Source organism: Chenopodium quinoa, unplaced genomic scaffold (genome assembly GCF_001683475.1).
Source record: "Chenopodium quinoa cultivar QQ74 unplaced genomic scaffold, ASM168347v1, whole genome shotgun sequence".
Taxonomy (NCBI): Eukaryota; Viridiplantae; Streptophyta; class Magnoliopsida; order Caryophyllales; family Amaranthaceae; genus Chenopodium; species Chenopodium quinoa.
Genome location: NW_018745546.1, coordinates 1,372,131 through 1,391,563, shown reverse-complemented (window position 1 = coordinate 1,391,563; position 19,433 = coordinate 1,372,131).

Below are 19,433 nucleotides of genomic sequence, written 5' to 3'. Positions count from 1 at the left end.
TTTAGAAAGTAGTCATAATAATTTTATTTAATATTGGATAATGGATATCCGAAGCATCTGATCCGAAATTTTGGATATCCGAAATTTTCAAATCGGATTTGGATATAAATTTCTGATATCCGAGTATTCGGATATCCGATCTGTGAGCAGGCCTAGTTGAGCGCCTCATATTTCTGTTGACACGCACCTTGATTTATAGCGCCTCAAACCCAGGAAAGAACACTGGAAAGCAATGAATTCTAAGGCATCTATGTGGTACATCAATAATGTGCTTTGGATTAAAGAAAAAAAATATATAAAAATAACCAGTGTCAAAGCGATATACATTAATTGCAGATATGGAAAATTGATTTGATTCACGAAAGTCAGTATGTGGTTATATGACGAATTTTGAGGAGGGGGGGGGGGGGGCTATATCATGGCAATCAAGGTTCCAAAAATTTGTTGCTTTATCAACATTAAAAGTAGGGACTATTGTTGCAACAGTAGAAGCTTGCAAAGAGCTCTTGTGGATGAATTTTTTCCTAAAAGAGTTGAGATTCAAGCAAGAAAATTATATACTTTACTGTAATAGGCAAAGTGTTATTCATGTGGCAAAAAATCCTACCTTTGATGCCTGTTTGTAACAAATAGATGTAAGGTAACATTGGATACAAAGAGAGACTTTGAAGCTAAGATGTTGTAAGCCACAATTCCTATCACAAGCCACAATTCACAATATTTACATAAATACGATGATTTAGTTGTATTACAGACTAAATTCAAACAAGAATATTAGTAGTAGGAACACAGGTAAATTATATAGAAGAAATGGAATTTTAAAAGTAAAATCCTATACCATCCAATTTCAGAAAGTCGACATGAAACTAAACATTTCAACCGCACATAACGTATGCACTAGAAAGTGTTTGTTCCTAGCTGCAAGGATGACAGCAGTGGAGTGATATAATCCCAAACCTCAAGGAAGCATGTCTGATCTACCCTCCTCGTTTTGCGTAAAACAACATTGAAGATGGGATAGAGAAACCAAACTGATTAATGGAAAGTTCAAACCTTTACATCCTACATCCAGATAAAATAGCTTTAATGATGGTTTAAAACCAAACCATTTCTCCTCAAAGCTGATATTAAGCTAAATTGTTGCTATCTTTGATATGTTTGATGTGCCCTACCCTATTCCTCCAAATACTTTATCCATACCCTCCCCCAAGCACATTGGTAACAAACTTGTGATGAAAACCACATTCATTGCATGTATAAAATCACCAAAATTAAAATTTCAATTCATTATTAAATGATTATAGACATATAAGATATTTAGACATACTATGTTTGACTATAAACATAAATTAGGTACGGAAGCAGTCGATACCATCTCCAACAAATAAGTTACAAAGCGCTTTTTTTTCTCTCAGCCATTATCATTGTCTTGCACTCCCCTCATCTTATCCCATGAGAAAACAAAACAGTTAAATCATAAACACAAACACACACATGTAATAAAGAATTCCCAAACATTAATGTTAGGCTACGAGTTGTTAGGCTGTGGGTCCCTTCCTAAGTGGGAAAGCCCATTTTATGTTGTGATTGTTTTGGGGCAACTAGTCAAGTTTTGGCCCAAGGTCGTAGCTTCTCAAGGAAGCTTAATTCTTTAACTTCTTTGGTGTGCCTACCGTGCAAAAATGAGTGGCAACAAAGGGTCTTGCATACTACACTTGCTGCCAGACATAGTGAGTTAATGAGGGAAGCAAATTAGTTGAGAGTGTAAGAAAAAATACAGAGAGTTCACAAGAGTAGCCCAGCTCAAGGTTTTCACTGCGCAGCCTCATAAATCAAACCCGACCGAAGCTCATCCATAATCCGATTTAGCTCAAATTTTGACAACTTGTCCGGGACATCTAGGGCTTCGTTTTCAACAGTCGAATTATCATTTGCAGCTCTGGTTCGTGAGATACGGCTTCTGGACAGAAGCTCCATTTTCTGGTTTTATATCTCAATTTCTTCCTTAACTGTTTTGTTCTTATGATTGTTGTTGTTGGGTAATTGAGTACCCATCTTTTAGACTTGGAATTGTGTTTGTATAACATTCATTTGATCATAATAAGAACAATTTGGGTAGACTCCTAAAGTCCCGAGGTTTTTACTCTTCACATCGAAGAGGTTTTCCACGTAAAAATTGTGTCTCTTGCTTGGTTGTTTATGCTTGTTCTTTGCTTAAGTTGCTGCATTATATGTGTTGATATTACTGGTGGTTTGTTGATCTTGGAGAATATTTCATATAGCTTGGGTTAAGTGTGATCCGTGAACAAACTAGTAGCTTGTGTGTGCTTGTGGGTTGTTTGTTTGGTCGATTGATTATTCCGCAAGAGGTGTGTTTATCGTAACTAGTGGGAAAGGATTTGACCAACATTTTAATTTTAATAATCTATCTTTGTTAAGATAAGTTTATGGTAATAAGATAATTATGTAAAGATATGATTTGATTGTATAGTTGGCATAAGTTAGCTTTCCTTTGTACGCTATATATACTCTTGGCTATCAATGAATACACTTAAGCTTTTAGGATAGCCTTGGCGGCACGTAGAAAATTTGATTTTTTGGATGGCACGATTAACGGACCAACTCCACCGTGCACTTAGTCGGACTGGAATACCATTAATACAATGCTTTTTTCATGGATATATAATACCATCGACCTAGAGGTCAAAGGTACATTGACAGGGAGGCTAAAAAATTGTGGGATCATCTTAAACCAATATTTGTTTTGGTTAATGGTCCAAGAATCCAACAATTAAAGTCCTCAATTGCCAAGTGTGAACAAACAAAGTCTATGTCAATTTCCACGTACTATGGGAAATTGAATGCAGTATGAGAAGAATTGTTTAATGATAAGCCTATAATTTCATGTTCTTGCTGCTCTAATTGTACGGCGGGTCAGCAGCATGCTCAAAGACGAGAAACGGCCAAGCTTCATGATTTTTGGATGGGTTTATACTCTGAGTATTATTCCCAATTGCGTGCAAATATCCTCTCGCAAGATCCTCTTCCTTCAATAGATCGTGCTTACCAACTCGCCATTCAAGATGAACGGGTTAGGTTGGCCAAATTGATCCCTGATGACAAGCCTTCTAAGGCTGTTGGGTTTAATGTTCGTGCTACACCACGTGCTGGTCGTGGGCGTGGTCGAGGAGACCGTCCAACTTGCATTAACTGTAAGAAGATAGGGCATGAAGCCTCGGGTTGTTGGACATTGGTTTGCACACACTGCAAGAAGAATGGCCATGATGTTAGCAATTGCTATGAGATTATTGGCTATCCCGATAGCTGGTTCGAACAGACCAAGACTAAAGGAGGGGGGCATGGTCGAGGTAGAGGTTGAGGCACACCTCGAGCCAATGCAACGCAGAGCAACAGCATGGGAGCTGTGTCCCTGGCAGCAACATTGGGTCGGCTTTCACCGCGGATCAATGGAAGACTATAGCAGCAGTGGTTGGTAATACTAAGGTGTCAGAAAATAGTTTGAATGGTAAGTTCAATAATAATGTGGATTGTAGACACGGGAGCCTCACATCATGTAATAGGCATTAACAATTGGTTGTTTGATACAATGCCTATATTTGATTGTGCGGTTGGTTTACCGAATGGTGAGACCGTTTTTGCAGAGGAGGGTTCAATTCAGTTATCGGACTCTATTGTGCTAAAGCATGTTCTATATGTTCCCAAATTGAGTTGTAATTTGCTTTTGGTTTCTCAATTAAATGATAATTTGCATTGTACTGTCACTTTTAATTCCTCTTTGTGTGCTATACAGGACCGAACGGGGAAGCTGATTGGAACGGGAACTAGACGAGATGGACTTTACTACTTCGGAGGTGATTCTGTGCAACACCTTTTAGTGGATGGAGCAACATCACAGTTAGAGTTATGGCACAAGCAGCTTGGACATCCTTCGGAGAATGTAGTGAAGTTATTTCCTCTTGATAGTCTTAAGGGTAGCTTAGATAAGAATTGTGAAGTTTGTTTCCGGGCTAAACACCCTAGGGACAAATTTCCCTCTAGTGATAATAAAGCGAGCCACATATTTGAAAAGATATATTGTGATTTATGGGGCTCATATAGGCATGCTTCGTCTCGTAGAACTCGTTATTTTTTTACAATAATAGATGATTTTTCTCGTGTTGTTTGGATTTATTTGTTAGATGATAAAACACAGGTTTTTCGTGATTTTATGAATTTTATTGCCATGGTTGATTGACAATTCTCTCAGACTATTCTGGTTGTTCAAAGTGATAATGGTACAGAATTTAATTGCTTACGTGATTACTTTGCTGCTACTGGAGTTTTGTTTTATACTTCATGTGTTGGGACTCCCCAACTAAATGGTCGGGTTGAAAGAAAGCATAAGCATATTTTGAATGTTGTGAGGGCTTTGCGATTTCAAGCACAGTTGCCGATTTTTTTTTGGGGGGAATGTGTTTTAGCTGCTGCACACCTTATTAATCGTACTCCGTCTCCTTTGTTGGATAACAAAACTCCTTTCGAGATTTTATCTGGCTTTCCTCCATTATTGAATCCTATTCGGACCTTTGGTTGTTTGTGCTTTGCTCATAATAAAAAAAAAAACCAAGGGAGTTAAATTCGAGAGCAGAAGTCAAAAATGTGTATTTTTGGGGTATCCTTTTGGTAAGAAAGGATGGCAGTTGTTCGATCTTGATAAAAAGGAATTTTTTATTTCAAGAGATGTGAAATTCTTGGAGAACGTCTTTTCATTTGTTAATACGAAGGAAGTGAATATAGAGCCGGCAAAAATAGTTCCCATGAATGGTGAGACAATCATTGATCCTTACTTTAACGATGAGTATATTGAGCATAGCAGTTTTGATGATGGGGCAACAGCAACACCAAGTGAGCAGCTGCAGCACATTGCTCACACTTCAGCAACAAAAACTTCGCAACAACAGCCCTTGTCCACAAACCAGCAGCAATTGGGTCGTGGCTTTCGAGATAAAATTCCTTCAGTTAAGCTACGAGACTATGTGACTCACGTCGTGCTCGCTAAAAGTCCATCTCAGTCTACTCGTTTTCCGCAGCAATCCTCGAGTACTCCCTACCCTATAGCACACTATATTAATTGTGACAATTTTTCTGCAAATTATCATAATTTTTTGGCAGCCATTATTTCGGGACAGGATCCGAAATCCTTTTGAGAGGCAATGAGGCACGAAGAATGGAGGAAGTCAATGCAAGAAGAAATAAGAGCCTTGGAAGACAATAGGACATGGACTCTGAAGGCGGTAAACGTATCAAGTCGAGATTAGTGGTGTTCGGCAATCATCAAACGTCGGACATCAACTATAACGAAACTTTTGCCCCAGTTGCAAAGATGACGACTGCTAGAGGCTTTCTTGGCCATAGTTGCATCGAAGAACTGGAGCTTCACTAGATGGACGTGCACAATGCTTTTCTTCACGGTGATCTAAATGAGGAAGTATATATGAAATTGCACCCTAGATTTGAGAATTCGAATCCGAAATTGGTGTGTTGATTGCGAAAATCGTTGTACGGCTTGAAACAGGCCCCGAGATGTTGGTTTGCGAAATTAACCGCGGCATTGAAAGGGTATGGCTTTATTCAATCCTACTCTGATTATTCTCTATTTACCTTGGTGTATGTTGATGACCTCATTATATCGGGCAATAATTCCGTTGTGTTGCTTGCATTTAAATCTTACTTATCTGATTGCTTTAAGATGAAAGATCTAGGGGCTTTGAAATATTTTCTTGGTATTGAGGTTGCTCGAAATGCAACTGGATTGTTTCTCTGCCAGCGAAAATATACCCTTGATATCATTTCTGAGGCCGGGTTGATCGGGGTTTCCTATGGAGCAGAATCATCGTTTGGGTCATCCGCAGGGAGCACCCTGCAGTATCGTTGTCTTGTTGGTCGGTTAGTATATCTAGCCGTGACTCGTCCTGATCTTGCATATTCGGTGCACATTTTATCTCAGTTTATGCAACAATCTCAAGTGGAGCATTGAGAAGCTGCTCTAAGGGTTGTTAGATATTTGAAGGGAACCCCAGGGCAAGGGATTCTGCTTCGAGCTGATAGTGATTTGACTTTACAGGGGTGGAGTGACTAAGATTGGGCAGCGTGTCCACTCACTCATCGATCCTTGACTGGATGGTTGGTTTTCTTGGGTAAGTCTCCTATTTCATGGAAAACAAAGAAGCAGCCTACCGTTGCCACATCTTCCTCACATGCAGAGTACCGTGCTATGTCTAATGCAACGTGTGAGTTAAAATGGTTGAAGGGCTTATTGCTTAGCCTTGGCATTCAACATCCCACGGCTATTCCATTATTCTGTAATAGCCAATCGGCATTACACATTGCTAACAATCCGGTGTTTCATGAGCGCACAAAACATATTGAGGTTGATTGTCATTTTGAGAGGGATGCTTTTTCGAAAGGTCTTATCGCACCCTCTTATGTTTCTACCTCTTCTAAGTTGGCCGACATTTTTACCAAAGCACTTGGTAAAAGACAGTTTGATTTTTTCTTGTCCAAGTTGGGCATCTTTAGTCCGCATAGTGCTCCAACTTGAGGGGTGTGTTAAGATAAGTTTATGGAAATAAGATAATTATGTAAATATATGATTTGATTGTATAGTTGGCATAAGTTAGCTTTCCTATGTACGCTATATATACTCTTGGCTATCAATGAATACACTTAAGCTTTTTGCCTCACAAAATTTTACAATCTTACTAATTGGAGAGCAACAAGCCAACAAGTACTCATAAATCAGAATAACTAGAAGTAATATACTATCAAAAATTTAAGAAAATGACACTCACATTTCAAGACCTTCCTCCCCATTTTCTGCAATCCTTGTGTTAGAATCCAACCTCTTTGTTATGTATTCTTCTTTATTTTCCTTGTATTTTCCTTATGTAATGTCTCTTTAGTATTTCTTTTTATTTTTCTAGACCCTAGGGAGAATTATTGTGTTACTGTCATTTCAACGTTCACTTGTAATTCTCTACTAATGCAATATAAAGCTCTTTAGGGAGCGAATGGTTATTCAATCAAAGCTCTCTACCCCGTTGTTATTACTTTAAGACTTGTCTGTTGTTTAAGCCTTTATAGATATTGTGCTTACCTTGTTTTAAAGCATCCCCCACCAAACCAAGAGATCCTAGAGACGTCCTCATTTTCGTCGGTTCCGCTTGTGCCCGCTTCGAAGTATCGGCCGTCACAAGCCCCGACTCTGCACTCGTTGTTCTCGTTTGCCCTTTTGAGACACCGTAGGTCCGTGTTGCTGTGTGCTCACGAACCTCCTTGCTTTAGGCTTGCGCCCTTGTCGCCAAAAGACGAGAGCGCGCCGCACAATCTTGTGTTGAATCACTCGGACCGTTGGTATCAGAGCCAAGTTTGCCTTAGATATGGCAGAAGAAGGAGAGATGCATGAATACACATTCGAGGAAAGACTTTCTTGGCTTGAAGGCAAGTCCGAACAGTGGGCTATGCTTGAAGAAAGGCTGCCCAAACTTGAGGATATTGTAATAAAACAAGCCAGACAAATAGGCAGGCTTGTCGCTACTATGGATGGGTTAACGGAGCAACTTAACTTCATGCAAGGCGTCACTGATGAAGCACAAGATAAATGTGCAACCTTAATGCGTGCCCAGAGAAGGCTCGGGGGAAGTGGATAATTTCGAGTCACGAGAGATTCAAAAGAAGTCAATAATTTCATTTTCGACATGGAGCAATACTTTCATGTCTATCAGTTGGAGAATGAGTTAAAAGTTGAACCGCCACTATGTATTTGGTGGATGATGCAAAGCTTTGGTGGCGCACCAAGTACGCTGACATCCAAGCTAAGAGGACATCGGTGGATACTTGGGAGGATCTGAAGAAAGAGCTGATGGCCCAATTTTATCCCGAGAATACCGAGTTTGTTGCTCGCACCAAGCTCGCTGCTTTGCAGCATAAGGGTTCCATCCGGGAGTATGTCAAAGAGTTTTCAGCGTGCATGTTGGAGATCCACAATATGTCCGAGGAAGATTGCCTATTCAACTTTGTGCGTGGTCTTAAGGAATGGGCCCAAAGAGAAATTTGGCGCCAAAAGATGGATACTTTATCGGGAGCCATCGCTGCAACCGAAAGGTTGATGGACTACTCCTCAGAGAAAGGACAAGGTTTGAAGAAAGGGAATAGCGGGCCGACACCGAACCCTCCTAGGAACTCCGGACATGGCTCGCAAGTGAGCTCTAACAACTCGAACATTAGATACAATAGAAGTGGGGGAGAAGACTCTCGGAAAAGTGGAGCTTCTTCCTTCTCTAGTAGAGGAAGCACCCCTAGTTCATCTTCGGCAGCCAAGCCATTGATGTGTATCCTTTGCCGAGGACCGCACAAGTGGTTTGAATGTCGACACAAGGGAGAAATTGACAATCTCCAAAAGAAACTGTCCTCCATGTCCTTAGAAAACCCCGAGGGTGAAGAAGCCGATGAGGTAGAACCAAGTGAAGGAGAACATTCCAGACTTGGGGCCATTCGCATGATGTGCGCTATGGGAAGAGAAGGCTGTGAGGGCCAACCCAAAAACTCTGGATTTATGTATGTGAATGCGTTGGTAAACGGAAAGGAAACTCGTGCCATGGTGGATACCGGTGCTACCAACAACTTCATTTCAGAAAAGGAGGCAAAAAGACTTGTGTTGAAGCTCCTACTAGAAGGAGGCAGTATGAAAACGGTGAATTCAGTTGCCCAACCGATCCACGGCGTTGCCAAGAAAGTAACAATGAAGATGGGAGATTGGAGCGGACAGGTGGACTTTACCGTTGCGCCACTGGACGACTTCAGCTTGGTGCTCGGCATGGACTTCTTACACTTTAGTAAGGCAGTCCCGATGCCGCATCTTAGATCTATTCTGGTGCCCGGGCAGCAACCATGTCTCCTCTGAACCTGCGATCCGGGAAAAGGGCCGAAAGGGCCTCTCCTTTCAGCAATGCAATTGGAGAAGGGGTTGAAGAGGAACGAGCCCACGTTCCTAGGAACACTTTCCACGAAGGAAGATGAAGCAAGTGGAGACTTTCCGCCTGTAGTTGCCGAGCTACCATCAGAGTTCCAGGATCTCCTCCCAAAAGACCTACCAAAAGTTCTCCCACCTAGAAGGACAGTGGACCATGATATTGAGCTGGTTCCAGGGGCGAAACCCCCCAGCACGAAGCCCTTATTGCATGGCTCCCCCAGAATTGGCTAAACTCCGGAAACAATTGGAGGACTTGCTTGAGGCAGGCTTCATCAGCCCATCAAAGGCACCTTATGGGGCTCCTATGCTTTTTCAGAAAAAAAAAAGATGGAAGTCTTCGATTGTGTATCGACTACCGAGCATTAAATAAGGTTACGGTGCGCAATCACTACCCTATCCCTTTGGTGGCGGATTTGTTCGATCAGTTAGGGGATGCAGTGTACTTTACAAAGCTAGACTTGAAGTCTGTCTATCACCAAGTTCGTATCGCCGAAGGAGATGAACCAAAAACTACTTGTGTGACGAGATACGGGGCATACGAATGGCTAGTCATGCCCTTCGGCTTGACGAATGCACCTGCTACGTTCTGTACTCTGATGAACCAAGTATTTCGAGAGTACTTAGACAAGTTTGTGGTCGTGTACCTCGATGACATCGTTTTCTACAGCAAGACTTTGGAGGAGCACCTCGAGCACCTAAGATTGGTCTTCGAGAAGCTGAGAGAACATCACCTTTTTGTGAAACGAGAAAAGTGTGCCTTTACGCAGGAAGAAGTCGGATTTCTTGGACACTTTGTGGGGAAGGGTCGATTGAGGATGGAACCAAAGAAGATATGTGCTGTTCGCAATTGGCGGGATCCCAAGAACCCCTCTGAGCTGCGATCCTTTCTAGGACTGGCGAACTATTATAGAAGATTCATTAAGGGATACTCAGAGATCGCAAGTCCCCTCACTGACATATTGAGGAAAGATTGTCGTTGGGAATGGTCAGGGCCCCAGAAGGAAGCTTTGCAGAAGTTGAAAGTAGCAATGGTGAAGGAGCCGGTCCATGCCCTTCCAGACATCACCAAACCATTCGTGGTCGAGACAGATGCTTCAGATTTTTCTTTAGGAGGAGTGCTCCTCCAAGAAGGACATCCCATTGCATTCGAAAGTAGGAAGCTGAATAATGCGGAGAGAAGGTATGCGGCACAAGAAAAGGAGCTACTAGCCATTGTGCACTGCCTAAGAGGATGGAGGCACTACTTGTTGGGGTCAAAGTTTACCGTCCGCACAGACAACACCACGGCGAGTCACTTTCTCACCCAACCAAAGCTGACTGGAAAACAAGCTCGGTGGCAGGAGGACTTAGCTAAGTTCGACGTGGAGTTCACCTATAGAACGGGACCTAGCAATAGAGTTGCCGATGCCCTGAGTAGGCGGGCCAATCTTGCTGCGATGTACAAGTTAGCGCCAATGACTGCAAGCAGCATTGCCACATCCGTTAGAGATCAAGTTCGTGCTTATCTCCCAGATGATCCGATGACAAAAACCATAACAAGAATGATTGAAGAAGGGAAGACTAGACGCTTTTGGTTGGAAGATGGCCTCATCTTCACCAAAGGTACAAAGCTGTTCATCCCCAAAGCAGGGGGATTGAGGAAAATGTTGTTGAAGGAATGCCATGATACGCTGTGGGCGGGATTCCTGGTTGGCAGAGAACCCTCAGTCTACTCGCGATGGGGTACTACTGGCAGTAATGAAGGAAGATGTGATGAGCTATACCAAAACCTGCCTTGTGTGCCAGCAAGACAAGGTTGACAGACAGAAGCCCGGGGGCCTCCTTGAACCTCTTCCTGTACCAACTCGACCGTGGGAGAGTGTGTCGATGGACTTCATTAGTGGCCTCCCGAAGGTTGGCTAGTTCTCTTCTATCATGGTGGTGATAGACAGGTTCTCAAAATACGCAACGTTTGTACCCTTGCAGAAGGCTTGCGGAGCAGAAGAAACAACATCTCTCTTCTTTAAGCATATTGTGAAGTACTGGGGATTGCCAAAGAGCATAGTAAGCGACAGGGATACCAGATTCACGAGCATATTCTGGTCTGAGCTATTCCAAACGATGGGGTCTGACCTCAACATGTCATCAAGCCACCACCCTCAATCTGATGGGCAGACAGAGAGATTCAATGGGCTTCTCGAGGAATACTTACGTCACTTTGTGAGCGCCAACCAGAAAGATTGGGTGAGACTTTTGGACGTCGCACAACTTTGCTTCAACGCTCAAAGGAGTTCTTCTTCCAACAAAAGCCCCTTTGAGTTGGTCATGGGTCAACAACCTCTCCTCCCGCACATAGTGGCTGACTGGGAGGGCGGTAGGAGTGCTCAAGCTCGAGATTTTACAAGAGAGTGGAAGCAAAACACCGACATTGCGAAAGCCTACCTAGAGCGAGCATCGCGCCGGATGAAGAAATGGGCTGATCAAAACAGAAGGCCAGTTGATTTTTCTATTGGGGACATGGTGATGGTGAAGGTCTTACCAGAACAGCTAAAGTTTCTTAGAGGGAGAGATCGTCGCCTCATTCGGAAATATGAAGGCCCCATCCGCATCACTAAACGGATTGGGAAGAACGCATACAAGGTAGAACCGCCTGCGTGGATGAGGATTCACCCCGTCTTCCACGTTAGTCGTCTAAAACCCTACCATCCAGATCCCGACGACAGCAACCGCAACGTCAGCTACCGCGCCAACATCAGAACCAGGACAATATAAAACAATACAATACAATTAAATAATAATTAAAAAAGTGATTTGGGACCAAACCCTCAGAAATATCAAACCTTTCACGTCTAGGGCGAAGGCAATTCAAACTTGCCTAGGTGTGTCTAGTGCTAATGAGTGCGGTATTGTGTTTGAAAGGGAAGGTTTAGAAAGAGGGAGAGAGAATAAGCTTTAGCTTAGAGAGAGAGAAGAATTAGAGAATTCTGGTGTTTGAAAAACGGAGGTTTAAGGACCCTATTTATAAGAAAATAGTCCAAAATTGATAGAAAAGAGTTAGAGTTCGAAAAGGAATAAAACAACATCATGTCGTCAACAACAGAGCTCGTTGCCAGGCGACGAACTTGGCGCAAGGCGCTGCACTGCAGCGCCAGGCGACGAACCTATCCTCAGGCGGTGCAAGAGTTTTCAACACGTTTTCAACGCGAAATCCACTTCTCGATAGATGTTGTCGCCGGGCGACAACCTTATCGTCTGGCGCTGGAGTCGGATCTTCCCTATTTTGCCATTGTTGCTGCTGTTCGTTGCTCGGGTTTCGCTTCAAACTTTGAACTTGGTCGTTTCCTTTCAACCAAATCCGCTCTAATCTTTTGTAAATTAAAGCTCTTCATCTCTAATTTACTAATCCATGTAATTTTGTTCAAACTCCTCTCATCTCGAAAGAATCTCATGCGGTCATATTTGCGGTTTTTCGAAAAAAATCCGGGAATGTTCTTGCTTGTTGGGATGTACCTGCATTTATATTTTTTACTATAGGACTTTGCTCATATCTTTAATTATCTTAGGATTTTCCTAAGGCTTTAAGACTTAATGTGTCTTTAACACATATGACTTGTCATGATTCGACTCAAAGTGCTTGACACATGTGTTAGACTCAATTCAAGGTGATATGACACGACATGACTCAACGTACATGACTCGTGTGTGCATTATAGTGTGAAACTGATTATTAGCGACTGGCGCTAAGGCGTGGCACCTGGCGCTAACCTTCAGCGCCTGACGCTAATGTCTAGGATCTAGGGCTAATCAAGTTTTATTCTCGTTGAAACTCTGATTTGTTTTTTATCCATCCGACTAATTTTCTCTATAAATAGCCTCCTAAAACCTCCGTTTTCAATCATCAATTTTCATCAATTATCATCAATTCTTCTCATCAACTCTCATCAAGAATTTCTTGATTTTCTCTCTCTCTTTCTAGCCAACCCTTTTACAAACACACTTCCTCATACATTAGCACGAGACATACCTAGCCAAGTTCAAAGTTTCCTTCGCCCTAGACGTTAAAGGTTTAATTTCTGAGGGTTTGGTCCCAAATCTCTCTTTCAATTATTTAATTTAATTGTTTTGTTTATTATTTTCCTTGAAGTTACTAACGCGTGTATTTTGTTATTAGAAAGAGATACGAGGCATCCAAGTAAGTGCTTTAATTTTTTACATTGTTATTATGATATAGAAATCATGTTTAAGTTGTTATTATGATTCCTAGTGTCATGTTAGGGCGTTTTGATCTTCCTGGTATCATGTTTAGGGTAATAACTATAATTTCTAATATCAAACATGACAATTATGATTGTTATGATGCTTCCTATTTTCTTTCCTAATGTTCATGTTAGGGTTAAAGCTTTGATTTTTATTGCTTAGTGACATGCTAGGGTTTGTTATTAATCTTGTTAGTATCATGCCTAGGATCTTGCTATTATTATGCTTTAACATGATTATGATGATTAAAATTATTGTTATGTTGCATGATTATAATTATTTGTTATTGCTTGATCACGCCTTTTATGCATGTTTAAAGGGAATTGGTACTTGTAATCACACTTAATAAGATAATTGATAATCTTATTTAGGGTTAATTTGATTATAATTCAAGTGATCGCCAATAATAGTTTTATTTATGCATTAATATTTAACCAACATAGATGAACAGGTTTAGGGTTAAACCTATTGATTGCATGTTAGTCAGAAAGCGCACATGAATACGATCAGAATAAAGTAGAGGCTTATTATTAGGGCAGGTTCAATCTCTTTTAGGTTTGATTTGTACCTTCATCCCCGAGCTACTAGTCATGGTTCTAGACCTATTGGAGTTGACGATCTCCTGGATCGTTAAGGGGTGTAACCTTCACCTTGTGAACAGTTTACAAGTTCCTAAAACTTGTTGACGACTCTTTTTCTCTATCTTCTATCCCTTTGGACGCCACCGTTCTTTAGTGTATGATCACTGTGGGGTTCAAGCTAGGGATAATGCTTGAAATATTTCCTACAATACCGACTTTCTCCCGAAAAAGAAAGACACAAAAGGAAGAAGTTTTTTGATGGTGCATTTTGAATGAGTTAAGTCAGATGTTGTTTGATATTATCTCTCAAGGTGCAAGGATTAATTCATCCTAGGCTATCACTATTGTTAACTCGATGATGAAAGTATTTGGGTAACTTGGGCATGGAGGCTAAGCACTTCATACTTTGTGATGCAATGATGAGTGATGAGTGATTTTGTTATGACAAGTATGCTTCAACGTTGTGTTAAGATTTCATGACAAAGGGTTCCTAAGGGAAGTATATTTGGTCATGTATCTATGATGTGTGTGAAAGTGATATATTGAAAAGAGTCAAATGGTAGTGACTCTTAGGCTGGGTAGGCCAATAATGTAGGGATTAATCTCCCAAGTCTAGCTCTAAGTATATAGGGATGAATATTGGAGATCCCTTTATATGATCATGATGAATATAAATATGAATGAATGAATGCATTTTTATTACAGCCGCACCCCTTTGTGAGGTTGCGTACGTATCCGTTAGGAATTGGGCCAAACGTAGCATTAGCCGAACCTCGCACAAGTGTGTATACCTGTAAGGAGGGTGTTCCCATCGTAAGGAGATCCTTCCTTAGATGCCCATTGACCCTTTAAAAGCCTATGACTTTACACTTGTTAGGGTGTATTAGGATTTGAATTCCTGACTGTTTGGGGGACCATGAATTAGAATTAATCTTGTCATCACGCTTTTTTACAAGAAACAAGTAGGGAGTCGCCAATGAGTTTAAGGAAAACTCATAAACCTAGTTCATGCCTTTCTCCCATGTGGAGTTCATGGGATAATTAGCACGAATCGTAAGTTTACCCATGCCCAAATAGGTCTACATAAACCAGAAATGAGTTGGGGAGCAAGGGTACAAAAATAACGTTCCTTTTAGGGAGGAATCACTATTCTAGCCCTAGTACGACCTCTACTAGCTCTTCCTTTTTCTCAATTTCATCACCAAACAATATTTGCAACACGATACCAAAAACTAAGTTAGTTGATTTTATTTACACGCATTAATCATGTAGGAATTACATTGCAAAAATCGTTATTCTTATTTAATCAATATTCGTGAAAGAACAATAACTAAACAATATTCCCCTTGTCTTAAGTGATAAAACAACAAATAATTATTCAAATTCTAGTCTTGATTAACGAAAGAGTACAATGTGAATTAATTAATTAAAAGTTTGTTTAAAGTGATTAAATAACACTAATTAATCAATTAAAGCTATTTAAACAATAAAGGAAAAGTGATTTATCTACGTGCTCAGGAAACTTACAATTCTTCTTTTATGTTAAATCTCCGTTTAATGTGTTTATGGACTTTCTTTCTTCATCATACCTCCAAGGAATTCAATGGATTCAATTAGGGTTGGAAATTATTTGGGAAGAGAGAATAAAAAGTAGTATGATAATAAGAGAAGTTGAGAGATTAGGGTTTTGAGAATTCTAGGGTTTTAATTCTGAATTTTCAGTCATCATAATGCTGAATGAAGATCCCTATTTATAGGCGTAGAGATCTAGGTTTAGGGTTTTAGAGCCGCACCGTCAGGTGAAGCGCGCAACTTTCCGAGTCGCGTTACGGTTTGCCTTATACAAAAGCGCGTTTTTAAAACTTCCATAACTTTTTATTGTGGAGTTGTATTAAGGCATGTGAGATATAATTGGAAAGCTTTGAAAGTCTACTTTTCAATTCCATTAGAATTAGGTTAAAATACGTTATGGATCAAAAGTTATGGCCGTTAGGGTGCAAGGGTGTCGGTTTTGGGGCCCGGTTTAGTGTTTTTATCTTCGTTTTGGCTCGGAATTGGGCTTATAATATATCGTTGGAAATCTCTTTGAAAGGGATATCCATTTTTATAGGCCTTGCATGGGAATTTGATATTTGTTTCATCTGTTTGGCTCAGGTTTTCAACAATGTAGGTTCCATTGGATCCAACTATTGTATTTGACGCATGTGGGTCCGTTATTAATCATGTTTAAACATCTATAACAAGTTTTAGGCTTAATTAGTAATCGGACAAGGCTCTAAGATAAATTGGTCTCAAATATGGGTTTTAACTTACTTCATAATGCTTTTCGTACTCCATAAACACTTCAACTTTGATCTAGCATGAAGAACGAGTTTTTGTAACATCATCGCACTTCCTTTTCGGGACAAGAGGCCAAAAGTAGGTGTGTACAGTTAGCCCCCACTTTGATCGATTCTAGAAAAGACGATAATCAAAGTAGTAAAGGAAATAAATCTGAGACTCATTCTGCGAAGTTCTCTAAGGATAGAGAATCTTTTAGTAATTTTAAGGATGTCGAAACGATCCTTGGTTTGCTAATTGTTTGAAACAAGTAGCTATTAAGGCTACAAAAAATTTATTCTAGTCTTAAAGAACTAAAGATCTAGATTGATCCTTTGCAATTGTAGAACGCTTTTACAAGTAAAGGTGTTCTGGGTGATGTCAGGTCATGAGAAGAGATTGGTTTAAAAAAAAGATAAAAGGGGATGATTTCCTCTCAATCATGTCATCGTTGGTCTAAAGTCCCTCGATATGACATTAAAACTTTAGCCTGACTTTAACAAAGTAAAAAGATGAAAAAGGTGTTTTCGGTATTCGAGCCGAAATGGTCCAATATTCAAGCCGGATGTCCAGCAGATAGAAATACATGTCTCAGGACGACTGGAGGCATACATCCAAAATCCAATGAGAGGGAAGAAAATCAACAACTCTCTCAGCAATTTTGTCCACAAGATGAGTACACGTGTCTTAGGACTGGGGGCACGTGACTACATAGGCGCGACATCGTCTCGTCGCTTCTGTATACAGGGGGTGGACGGACACCCTAACTGTCCAGTAAGCTAGTAAGCTCACTAACTACCGTATTTGCTTCCAATCAAGAAGTGTTTGTTCCTGATGGTTCGGTGCGCCTGTCGACTCGTGAGCTAACGCCTAAAGTAATCCTCTACATTTTAGTTCCGAGAGGTAGATCTCGCAAAGCTTGGGCTGAAGTGAAATTTTACGCAACACTTACGTCGTACAATTTTGCGTCGTAGGATACGCCTTTTGCATTTTTACAGTGCATGACAACGCCTTCCTTTTTGCTTCGGATGTGAAAAAGATGAAAAGCCGGACATTTATCACGTCAGTACAGTAAAATGTCAAACCTGTCTAGAGGTGCTTTTACGTAAAGCACCACCACGCAACGTCTTAAGACACTCTTACGAAAAACGTTCAAAATTTATGCTTAGGGAAGGCACAAAGCACGGTGTGCATGCAAAATGATGCAAAAAACTATCAAATAAGAAAAGAAACTACTGGATGCAAAGCAATTTTAAAATATTTCGATAATTCGCGCGTTATTACATCTAACAACGTACAAAACCGTTGAGAAAGATTCAAAATGGATCGAAATCTTAGTACTGGTCTTTTTAAGTGACCAGTGTTTGCGCACAACTCAGTAGGTCGCGCTGGCCAAGCGCGCGCAAGAAATTGGGTTGCGTTGGGATGCCACACGCAACTTAATGAGTTGCGTGCAACATTTGAATTAGTAAAAGATTTGGAGAAGCGCGATCTGCAACTCACTTTCTTCTTCTCATCTTTCTCCAATCTTGATCTCTTTCCATTTTTTGTTGTCGTTTAAAGCTAAGGAAAGTAAATCTTTCTCCTTTTATTCTACCAGACTTTGATCTTGGTCAATAAAATGGAGAAATCGAATGAAGAATCCTAACAAAAGTTGGGGTTTTTGATTCTATTTGTTGTCATGAATTTGTTTGTTTGTTGTTGTGACATGTTTAAGCAATATATTCCAACAAATTTCATGTGAAGTGATAAAGTATTGATCTTGTATGAGCATGCCAAGCATATATGTGTTTTTTTTTCTTGTTCATTCTTATTTTGACTTTGTGCTTTATCTTTATTTCTCTCTTTTTTGCTCACATAGACTACACTTGTTAATTTTAATGTATATTGAAGTGTTTAGAACAACAATTATGCATTAAAATTATAAATGGAATTTTGAACTTTTATAATAGCATGAATTTTTTCTTGAGACTCATTATATAAATATATATATATATATATATATATATATATATATATATATATATAAAATTGGCTTTATCAATGATAAAAATAACCAATGGTTAATATTATTCACTTATAAAACTGTGATTTCAAGATTTGCACAAAACTAATTAGTTTAGGAAATTCTTGAAGAGATCATCGAACTGGTGTAGCTTGGTTATATTTTGGGTTCGTAAAGCCCCCATTTTACATTTTCGAATGTTGTAGCCCCCAGTGTTGGGTGACTTTGATGATTTTGCTTGTTGTCAATAATTAGACCCTTCCATGTTGCTTAAAATGGGTTTATAAATCCCGTGTTTTGTCTTATTATGATAACAACTAGGATCTTGGAAACAATTAAACTAGTGTGTTTAAATCGTTTTTTGACCGTTCATAGTTTTAACAGAGAAACTTTCTAAGTCTAGTAATATTGGTCATTCATTAGAAAAAGTAAGGGGAAAAATGAAATGTTGTTTAAAATTTTCGTCTATTCCTGCTACTTTTGAATTCTTTCTTTTAAGTTCAAATTTTGTCACTGTTTTGAAGCTCAAGAAAGTAGATGTTATCCCCCTTACGAAATTTCAATGTGTGCGACAATGGAGAATAATTTAGAATGAAGACTCCTTAATTTCAAATTTAGGAGTCTTTTGTTTACATTATAACTCATGAAATTGCTTGTCTTATGTTAATAATGTGTCTTGATACAATTTTCATGATGAATGATTGAGTACTAAACTTTCTTATGAGCAAGTATCATGATTTTGTTGCTCTATACTAGTCATACTCTCTAATCTCTAGAGTAAATTGAAGTATTGAAACAACAATTATGCACTAAGATTAGTTCTTGAAGTTGAACTTAAAAATGGCTCGAATATGTAACTTGTTTCATGGCCAAGTTCAGTTGAAAACTTAGTTTTCAAAGGAACAAAATGATTATTAAATCCTTGTGTTGCATTTGAAAATTGTAAGGCTCGAAATCTCCGTAAACCATTTGTAGCTTAAGCGATTCTCGAAAGTAGCTCGAATGACATGAATGTCTCATTTTGTTTTTTGTTGATATTAGAGCCCCCATGTGTTGGGTTATGCGCATTCTTGTTATTTCTTAAGTCTTAGAGCCCCCAATTTGGGGTAGTTCTAATGACTTGCTATTGTTTAGGCCATTCATATAATCATGATATTGAGATGGACCTATGTATATGTCCTATTTTTGTTTTGAGATATTTAGGACAATGACATGGCTTTCACATTTTAGTTAAAGTCATGTTCAAGAAAGCAAGTTAGTT